The sequence below is a fragment of the Pinus tabuliformis genome, chromosome X (genome assembly GCF_031772625.1).
Source record: "Pinus tabuliformis cultivar Carrire ecotype Pingquan chromosome X, CPIR1, whole genome shotgun sequence".
Lineage (NCBI taxonomy): Eukaryota > Viridiplantae > Streptophyta > Pinopsida > Pinales > Pinaceae > Pinus > Pinus tabuliformis.
Window position 1 is genome coordinate 240,893,039 of NC_142308.1, and position 10,323 is coordinate 240,903,361.

General features: G+C 33.9%; 1 long non-coding RNA gene across 1 annotated transcript; it reads right to left on the reverse strand.

Annotated features, from left to right (window-relative positions):
* Positions 1-7,458: 7,458 nt before the first annotated feature.
* LOC149139257 (uncharacterized) lies at positions 7,459-8,417 on the reverse strand. Its single transcript, XR_016264529.1, has 2 exons — positions 8,200-8,417; positions 7,459-7,969 (listed from the first exon to the last, which is right to left on the reverse strand). It is a non-coding gene; the product is annotated as an uncharacterized LOC149139257 (long non-coding RNA).
* Positions 8,418-10,323: the final 1,906 nt, after the last annotated feature.

Consider the following 10,323-nt stretch of genomic DNA (forward strand, 5'->3'; position numbering starts at 1 on the left):
AGTTCTTTCACTGTGTCAACCTCATTAAAAAATGAACCAACTCTTTATGAGGATAGTTCCTTTACTGTGTCAACCTCGTTAAAAAATGAAACAACTCTTTTTGAGTATAGTTCTTTTACTATTTAAACCTCGTTAAAAAATGAAACAACTCTTTATGAGGATGGTTCTTCTACTATGTCAACCTCGTCAAAAAATGAAACAGGGTTCCATGAGGATGGTTCTTTTCCTATGCCAACCTCATTAAAAATGAAAAAGATATCTATGAGGATGGTTCTTTTATTGTGTCAACCTCGTTAAAAAATGAAACAAGTTATATGAAGGCAGTTGTTTTACTGTGTCAAACTCATTAAAAAATGAAACAAATCCTTGTGAGCATAATTATTTCCCTGTATCTAGCTCGTTAAAAAATGAAACAAATCCTCCCCTATTTGAGTTGAGTCTTTAACTAGATCTCGTAAACGTTAAGTCAAGTCTTTCATCTAATATCGTAAACAAGCTTTCATTACATCCACCTATTAGTAACATGTACTCTACTTAGGTGAATGAAATGAATTTTGGGGTGCATGTGCCCTTGCAGTGATGAAGGGGGCATGAAAACTTATCTCAAGAACATTTTTTTTTTTGTTTCAATCTTGTGTAAAAATGAAACCACTTTGAAGCACAATTTTCTGTGTTTCAAGCTTATGTAAAAATGAAACCACCCTCAAGCACAATTTTTCTTTGTTTCAAGCATGTGTAAAAATGAAACCTATCTTGACTCCATTTCAGTTATTATTTTCAAGATTTGTTAAACGCATGAAAATTCTAAGCTTCTTTTGCTATCTTTTCATGCTCATAAAACATACATGAAAATGCCGAGTTCTTTCACTCTTTTCCTATTAATTAATTAAAATTGAAAGTTGGTGATTTGAGTATATTTTTAATCACTTTTTCAAACTCGTTAAAACTTATGAAAAAGAAAAACCATGGAGTTCTCTTTACACTCTTTTCAAACCCCTAAACAATTAAAATATCATTGAGTACTTAATTGTTTGAACTCATAAAAGTAAATGAACAAGTGTCTCTTCAGTATAGGTTTACCCCTTTTATAGAATGAACTAGAGTATTTACAAAAAATGTATACGTTGACTAATCATGGTCAATAGAGTTCTCTCCCACATTTTTTTATCATTTTCTGGGCTTGAGGGACTAAACGTACGAAAAATAACACTGTGGAGCTTACTTATGTTTTTCTTCTGACTCCCTAAAACTGAAAAACATCGAGCTTTACTTTCTCTAGGCTCGTTAAAATTTACGTTGAAAGAGCTGAATGAGTTTCCTTTTTGTGTATTTTCAAACTCTTTAAACATGAAAATGACATCGAGTTACTCCTTTACTAGACTCGTAAAAATTAAACAGTATAGGACTCGTTAAGCATGATGAGACCGAACCACTCCTTCTTAGGGTTCGTTAAAAATACTTCGGAGGACTCATCCGAAGGATGAGCTTACAGGACAAGCATATGTTATCCTCCTCAAGATTGTAAAAAATAAAGAGGTACTTGCCAGTAATGGTTGGGGAAAAGTGAGAAAGAATCTTTGTTTTGTATTTGTAAAAGGTAGTATGTCACTCTTGAACATGACACTCTACCACTCTCATGTCCGGGTTGGGAAATCCATTTGTTACTCAATTGAACATACCTCATTGAAAGTCTCGAGTTGGTTTGGGTTCTATTTTTTGAGTCGAATGCTTCCAAGTCATTTTGTCATGCCGCCAATATGTTCAAGAGAAGTCTAAAACTCAGCTCAAATTACCTTGCAATTTGTATACATCAATTGTGTTGGTCATCCATGAGTCAATCCTTGCAAATTATTCTTAAAAACTTGACATTAAGTTTCATGTCATAGGCTCTAATGCGATGAGTCGCTTCCTGTGAACTTCAATTCATTATCTAGGAAATTGATCTAGAAACCCTTTTCAATACCTTAGGGCCTACATGCCTTAAAGGAAGGTTTCTCTCCTTCGATGATAAGTTCTCATCATTGGCATTCTATTGAATGATTCTATGAGTGTTTGACATCAAATCATCTATTAAAAATTCATAGATTGTACTAGAAGTAACTTGAGATCCATTGTCATTATTGGTGGTTTCTCTCGTATTTGTTAATGGTTCACATCATTTACCTGTAATCAAGTGGTTTCTACCATGTTTGACTTCAAGACATCTACTCGCATGGTTAGATTCATATTATGGATAGAGAGATGGAGATCAAGACCCTGGATCTAGTTTCATCGATCCAGGCTATGAAGAGTTTTGTATTCATGATTATACAGAGAGTTTTATGTTTGATGGATGCGTCCCATCCTATATCTACTCTGACATGGATCTTTAGATGTATTTTCATACTGTACTTTGAAACATTTATTTTTTGAGTATGGGAATTCCTACCTCAATGAGGATTATTATATTTCATTGTAATTCTTGATTGATTATCCTAGGTTTCCAATCATGATCTCTGATCCAATCCTTGATATGTTAAAGTACTTCAGTCCTCAATCTTTTTTGACTTTTCACTTTAGGGGGAAATCTATTACACTTCATTTTGTCACCATGAAAAATGATCATCAAATTGGATCTCTCTCTTATCCATTCAAATGTCATGAACCACTCCCTTGCAAGTCAACAAGTTGTATACCTTCAATAAAGAGTAAGTTATGGGAAATATGTTCCATAAACCCATCATTAGTATCCTTCATAGTTTCCTAGTTAGTTTCTGCGCATGTGCAGTTACTGACATTGATCACTGTGTAGATATGCGCTTTGTATGTGACTAAAAAGTGCCCACATGACTCAATAAAAAGTGATATCTAGAAGCATTGTTGGGTGAATCATTCCCAACAAAAAGCCTCAAACTCATGTTTATTTGATCCTAACCTCATTTTTGATGGAGGTAATACCCATTCTTCAAGGAGACCTCATCCCTCTTTTAGTGGATCTCATCCTTGGACTAAGGATCTAAAAATACATCTTTTCGGACTATTAATGAAGCCATAGGCAGGGGAGTTGAGGGAGGTCACTGAGAATAAGTTTATGCTGGAGAAATTATGTTGGAGAGCTTATCATTCATGGAGAGGATTGAGATCAATGGATGGAGATTCACAACATTAAGACACATGTTTTGTAGCTCATTTATGTTTCTGAAATTAATACAAACAAGTGTTTCTTCTCGCTTCATTGTTTAATGGCTTAATTGGTGAATTTCGTGGATGGTTTATACTATTTCTATTTTTCCATTGGAATGATGTTTGTTACTAGTCTCTTTGATCACTAGTTTGAATCATTGAATCATTTATGCCACATATTCATTAGATCCTTTATTGTTTCCATGTGTGCAGGTCTGGATTCAAGCATGGAGGAGCTGCATTAAAGCACAAAGAGGGATATTCATCAAGCATGTCGTAATAAGGTATGAATTTTTGTTTCTCACCTTTTTAGTTTATGATTCAAGAAAAGATAGATCTAGGGAAGGAATTAGCTTGATTGTTTGCTTGTTACTAGGTTTTGTTGGAAACCTAGGGAAATTGCTTGTGTTCACACTTGCTATTTGTCCGGATAACAACATGAGAAAATGAAAGAATTGTAAGTTAGCCTACAAATTAGGTCACAATACAACAAAGATCATGATAGTGTAAGACAACACACATCCAACATGATACATAATAAGGTTAATGAAATAGTTAATTGACATTAACGTAAATGAAATAACATATACTACAAAAATATAAAGAGTAGTCTTACAACATCAACGATATATGCATGAAAGTGTGTTGGCTCTAAGAGATTATGATCATTAAGTGAAAGTTCCAAGTATACGATTACAATGATATGAGACTAGCCCCAATAATGGAACAGGAAGCCACCACTTGCTTCTACAAAGAATGATACTCACTCCTATGGTAGACTAGAAATGCCAAGGCTACTGATCTCAAGTGCCAAGCCCTTTGTTTGAGCTATGAGGACTTATTTATAACAAAGGTGATGAAATTTCATCTCACTTTGTGACCTTTGAATTCCGCTCATGGGTGTTGGACTTCTTTTGTCCTTATTCTAACTAATGACTCTTCATATTCCACACTTGACTCTTGCACTTCCACTAACATTTACACTTTTTATTTTCTAAATACAATAATGATGAAATATTGATCTATGGAAACATTTAAGTTAATCTATTAAATCATGGGAATATCTAATCTATAAAACTGAGTAAATTTAATTTAATCTATGAAATCTTGTAAATTTAATATAGAAAGCATTTGAAATTTATTTCCATGAAAGCAATCATTCTTAGTCTATGAAAGAAAACAACTCTAATTAAAAATGAGAATTCTTTAGAATTTAAATCTTTATGTATTTTTATATTTCTCAAGTGTTTGATTGCAATAGGGAAAAGAATGAACTAACAATTAGAAAATTGAAAATAAAGTATCTACAAGAAGTAAAGAAATCAAATCTTAAACTAGGTGATCATTGTAATGTAATTTTTTTCTTAGCTAAAAAGATTGAAGAATTGTTAGACAATTGTGATGAACTCATAAAAAAAATTGATTTATGTTCAAAATGAATGACCTCTTTCTTAATTTCATGAAAAATTCAAATTCTTTCTTCTATTGTTACATTTTATGGTCGCAACACGAAATCTAAAAAATTCCATTTGAAACATCCATGAATATCTCCAAATATGGGAATTGTTTTGAAGAAATTCCTAGCTGTTAACTAAATGAGCTCATTTTGCACAAAACTCATGTTTTATATTTTCGATATTTGTCTTAGTTTTCCCAGAAACTGTGTTAGAATTCGATTGGTCGAAAAATGCTTTTAATCTAGATCACCATCTTCAATCATGTGCTAAAGGCTCACACTTGCAACAATAAGAAAAGTGCTACTATTGATTTGCAAAAGAAACTAATTTAAAACATAAGAAAGCTAATATAAATTGCACATATTATAAAACTAAATGAATTATAAAACATCTTACAACAAAACAAGAATATAAAACTATAAACTAAATAACACAAGAACTTATCAAATGTGTTGTATTACATCATAGTTTGGAATTATGCTCCAAGAGTTCCTCTCTTTAAATGGAGAAGGCACTCTCATTTATATCAAAACAAAGATAACTAAATAGTAAAAGTAGATCCACAAATAGCCCCTAAATCCACAAATCTATCATAGAATATCCATAAATATCTCATGTGGTTACAACTATGTTTTAACATCTAGCAAGTAAGATCTCTACCTATCCTCTCAAAAATCTCTAAAATATTTGATAACAAATATTATCAAAACTTCCATAATTCTTCCCATATTATTGCATCATAAAATTTACGATTCAATAATATAATTAACAATTTAGAAATGAAGAAGATAAAAATGCCCAATAAATGTAAAATAGCAGGAATGCTGCGTTTGACCTTTATGTTGTGTAGTATTTAAAGTTGTATAAAGAAGAGGGGAATGAAATTCGAAACCATTATAGAGTATGCAATTACAGGTTAAGTTTTGACCTGTAGCCATGGTAACATGTTGGGTGCTAAGGTACAATTCAAAAAATTGATGTTTTTGTTGAGATACAAATTTATTATAAAACTAATTGATTATAATAAAACCAATTGTCTTTTAAATCAAGAAATTGAAAATGCAGTGAACCTTAATAAGTGGTTTATGTTGGAATTGGGTGATTTTAAGAATTTTGATTTTTTTTGTGAACTAGGTTTGATTTCAAGAAAATATTTAGTTAAATATATTTTTTAATAGCATATTTAATTTAAAAATCATATATTTCACTGCCACGTATTAAGAAGTCACTCCACGCGTTTACATAAAAAATAAATACTTATCACACTGTCTACTTATGTAACATTTTCCCTTCCCTTCTGTTTAATTTCAGACGACACTCTGGCAATGCCGCAACAGGCCACAGTCCGCAATACTGCCGGCCGTAGCAATATCTCTTCGGCGGCCATCCCATCGGCCCACCTCGGCACCGGCTCCATCTACCGGTACATTCCGTTCGCCGCTGGCTACTTTAGGATCCCCATTGCGCGGACTTCACTGCCAGCACTGCCTCCATCCAACGTCTAAGTAAAATTAAAAAACTTATGACGTTTGAAAATCTGGGAGTTGCTGTTGATCTTCTCATTTCGGTAAGGATCTCAATTTAGGTAAGGATCTTGCACTTTTAAAGAAACATAGGAATTGTTTTTAATACAAATAAAAGAAAATAGTAATATATTTGGATGAATTAATTCTAATTCCTAATATATTTAATGTAAACCAAGAAAATTTATAATATAAATACTCTTACCCATTCCAAGGTCGAGCGATTTTCATTCATTAACCAATCAACGATTTAGCTACCAACTTTCTTACTAATAGGAAGAGAATAGTAGGGAATAGATACCGGAAACAAGATTCCATATAGAGGGGAGACAAGTCATAGTTTCTCCCTCCTCTCCTTATCTCTAGCTAGTTGGAGATCGAGCAGTTCCCCTGAAATCAGAATAGTAGGGGCAGGCCTGCGGATGATAAGGATTGCTCTTATGATGCTGGATCAAAAATGATCGGTCAGTGTAGCAATAGTTTGATTGATGAAGTGAGTTCCCTGATCACGGGCTCGACCGTCGAGAGGGAGAGGAAAAAAGGTACGAAGTTGCTTTCCCGCTGAGGGGAAGGAAGATGGAAAGATCTAACGAGAACCCTATGAACCCTTGCCCTCATTTTGATCGGGGAAAATTTGTCACACACACCACAAAATCCTAGGTCATGAGGTAGGACTAGACCTGAGCCTAACAAATGATATGAATACCACTAGGTTGATGACCACAACATAGAGTAGTGTATGGCTTATCGTAGGGCTTAGTGTGAGCAACAACAATAAGAAGAAAAGCAAAAGGGGCCTCTCCATATATAATACAAATACTCTCACCCATTCCAAAAAATTTATAATACAAATACTCTCCCCCATTCCAGAAAATTTATAATACAAATACTCTCACCCATTCCAAAAAAATTATCTCAACCATTCCAAAAAAATTTATAATACAAATACTCTCACCCATTCCCAAACAAACTAATTTATCTAAAAACCTCCACCATTCTAATTCCAATTCTAACAAATACTATACAAACCCATCGTAAAATGGAAACATTTATCCAGAAAAGCATAAATGATTATGAAAAAGATTGAAAAACATAAATGATTATGAAAAAGATTATTATGAATACGTAACCATGTCAAAATCATTCCCTATCAACTAACTTACCTTAAACATGCACAATTATTTTTTTATAACACAAACAATCAACTAATTTGTTCATAGTGGTTTCTGAATTTAAAGTAACACCGCCACCGTCCTAAAGTTTAAGACATCCAATACAAAACATGCTAAATTTTAAGACATCTATACAAAACATAATTAACATAAAACTTCAGTTATTCTTATTCCTATACGGACATTGGAGATTATTATGAATACAAAACGACATTCACTGTCAACTAACCCACCCACCATGAGAATGAACAACAATCCCTTGGTTGGGCTGAGTGGAATAGAAAGTGCTCAAGTGCGTAAAAGCTATACAAATATGCATTAAAAACCCAACCAGCATAAACTCCCACAAGGGACTCTACAGCAGAGCCTGGATGGCACACACATACCAAACGTTTAACATGTCTTCCTGTTCACTCGGTCTGTACCAGCGTTCCTCTTTCTTCCTCTTCTTTGCCTCCGGCCATCTCATATCACAATACCGGCAACCTCTGTTGGCGTTCGGATCCCTCATCAGCGTCGGTGAATCTCATAGAATCCGTGGCAGGTTGGGATGTAGCTGCGTCGTTGTGAAACTGAAGTGGCGTGTCCTCTACAATCCCTCATCAACTAGACAGAGTGTGTAGGCTTTAAAGTCACATCAACGAATCTGCAGGGGCTATAGATAGAGGGGAGGAAACCACAGAGTAAAATAATTAATTTGATATGATCGGTTGTTCATTAAATTGCATTGATTCTATTGCTATTGCTCGAAGTTATATGATTAAATTCATTCAAAAGCGTCAACAAAGATATGCTAATCTCAAACATGAATGACTAACAATTTCTAAATTAAAATTCTAACCTGACTGACACTTCCTTCTTAAATTTAAATCGTATATAAACTACCTGAACCTAAAGACTTTTGAATGTAACTTGCAGTAATTATCTCCAACATCTCTCTTCCTCTGCTGCAGAGGGACTCAGAAGGATCAGCGATGATGATGAGGAAACCGGAATCCAACAGTGATTGTTGAATATGGTGATATGAGTGAACAAGAGACAAAGAAGAGCAGGAGAACAATGTACAGGGAGTATCTCATCGTTGATACATATATATATAAAAGAAAAACCTCTATCAATTTTCCTTTTCGTAGATCACTCTCGAGTGGCATTTCATACGTACCGATGACAAACACCGCCTCATTAACCGACTAACCAATATCCAATTAATATCAATAAATAATATCTAGTCAGAAGGCGGCCACAGGGATATGAAATTAATATCAATAAATAATGTTTAGTCAGAAGGCGCCCACAGGGATATGAAATTAATATCAATAAATAATGTTTAGTCAGAAGGCGGCCACATGCGTATCTTATGGAAATCAAATATTAGGTACATCTTTTTACATGGGATTGAACGAATTGTAATATAAATTTTACAATTCCAAGTATTTTAGTAATAAAACTTCCTGTCATGGTCAAGATAAAGATTGATATGACTTGACATGACAGAAGATAAGGATAGGAATATGAAAGAGAAAATAATATCACAAAGAGAGAGGCCACTCTGTCGGGTTCTCGATATTTTGGACACAAAAGTATCAAAAAACCAAAAGGCTCCAGAGTGCGGTCCCTGAAATCTTGAGGTGGCGTTGATTTATTGGTAAGACAAACAACAAGGAACCAAAGGCGGGCGGTTGAAGCTGGGGAACTTGTCCAAAGGCAGGGGAACATGTCGAAGGGCTGTTGAAGAAGCTGGACACGTAATTTGGCATTTCCTATTTCTAACTCTACTGCATATTTAATGCGCTTGAGATGCAGGGGCGATAGCCACATACAACGCGCGTCGTGATGACTATCGCACCCTAGTCATCACGGCGCGCGTTGCATGTGGTTATCGCCCCTGCATCTCAACATGCATTAAATATGCAGTAGAGTTGGAAATAGGATCTGCCTAATTTGACGGCAAGGCTTATTTCCTAAGTTATAGGATATTTAATACACCAATAACTGTTTCTGGTATCTGACAATTTCTCGGCGAGCGCATCCATCTTGACGTCTTTTCGTCTCTGTTTCTTTCCACTCTCCGTAAGGGGTGCAAGAATTATACATATTCAAGGGAAAATATAAGATCTTATTTTTTATTTTTTTTTAACTTTTAATTATTTTATTTCTTTTAAAAATGTATATAAAACTATGATTCTTTATATGAATATTAAAATATTTTATTTATGAATAGAGTGAAATATTTTTACCATATTTGTTCAATGAAATTAGGATTATTGATGTTTTATAATGATTTTCATTAAAACTAACCAATTATGTATATTCATTTTTGTTTTTAGTTATAATTGAAATTGTTTTTTATTTAGAGAATATTTTACATTTATTTTTAAAAGGCATATGTGTCAACTCTATGTTAATCACTCTTTTAATTGTTTTATATAATATATACTTAGTTGACACACACACACATTATTTTTGCAAGTAAAATTTCATTAGATTACTAAGAATTTACATAGAGTACAAATATATCGATATCGATTTTTCTGTGGACAATGTCTAAATTGAGCATATAAAAACAAAAAAAATGCATATCTAATCTGGGACTAGCATTGTGCATGTCTTGGGGGTGACCATCTGCCCATAGATGGGAAACTAGATGACTTTCATAAATGTCATGAAACTAGTTTATGAATGTAGAAAACACAACTAATATGCAAATGAGTAACAAAGACTGAAAATCGTTTTCTTGATTCCTGGTAGTAGTCAAAGCCATGCCAAGAGTTAATTGAAGGGATTGTCATGACCTTCCTTCAACCATGGTGGTATTTCCCACTTGATAAGCATCATGTCAAAGCCTGTGTCTACATTCTATTGCGGTTTCTCTTTTGTATGCTTGTCTTTCAGTATTTTCTTATCACTCGTGGCCTATTCCTTCACATTGTTTCTCAATGGCCCTTCTTTTGAAAAGGTCTTCTTCATCTTGAACATTGGCCCTAACTTCTCAGGATTGGGTGGTTTTGC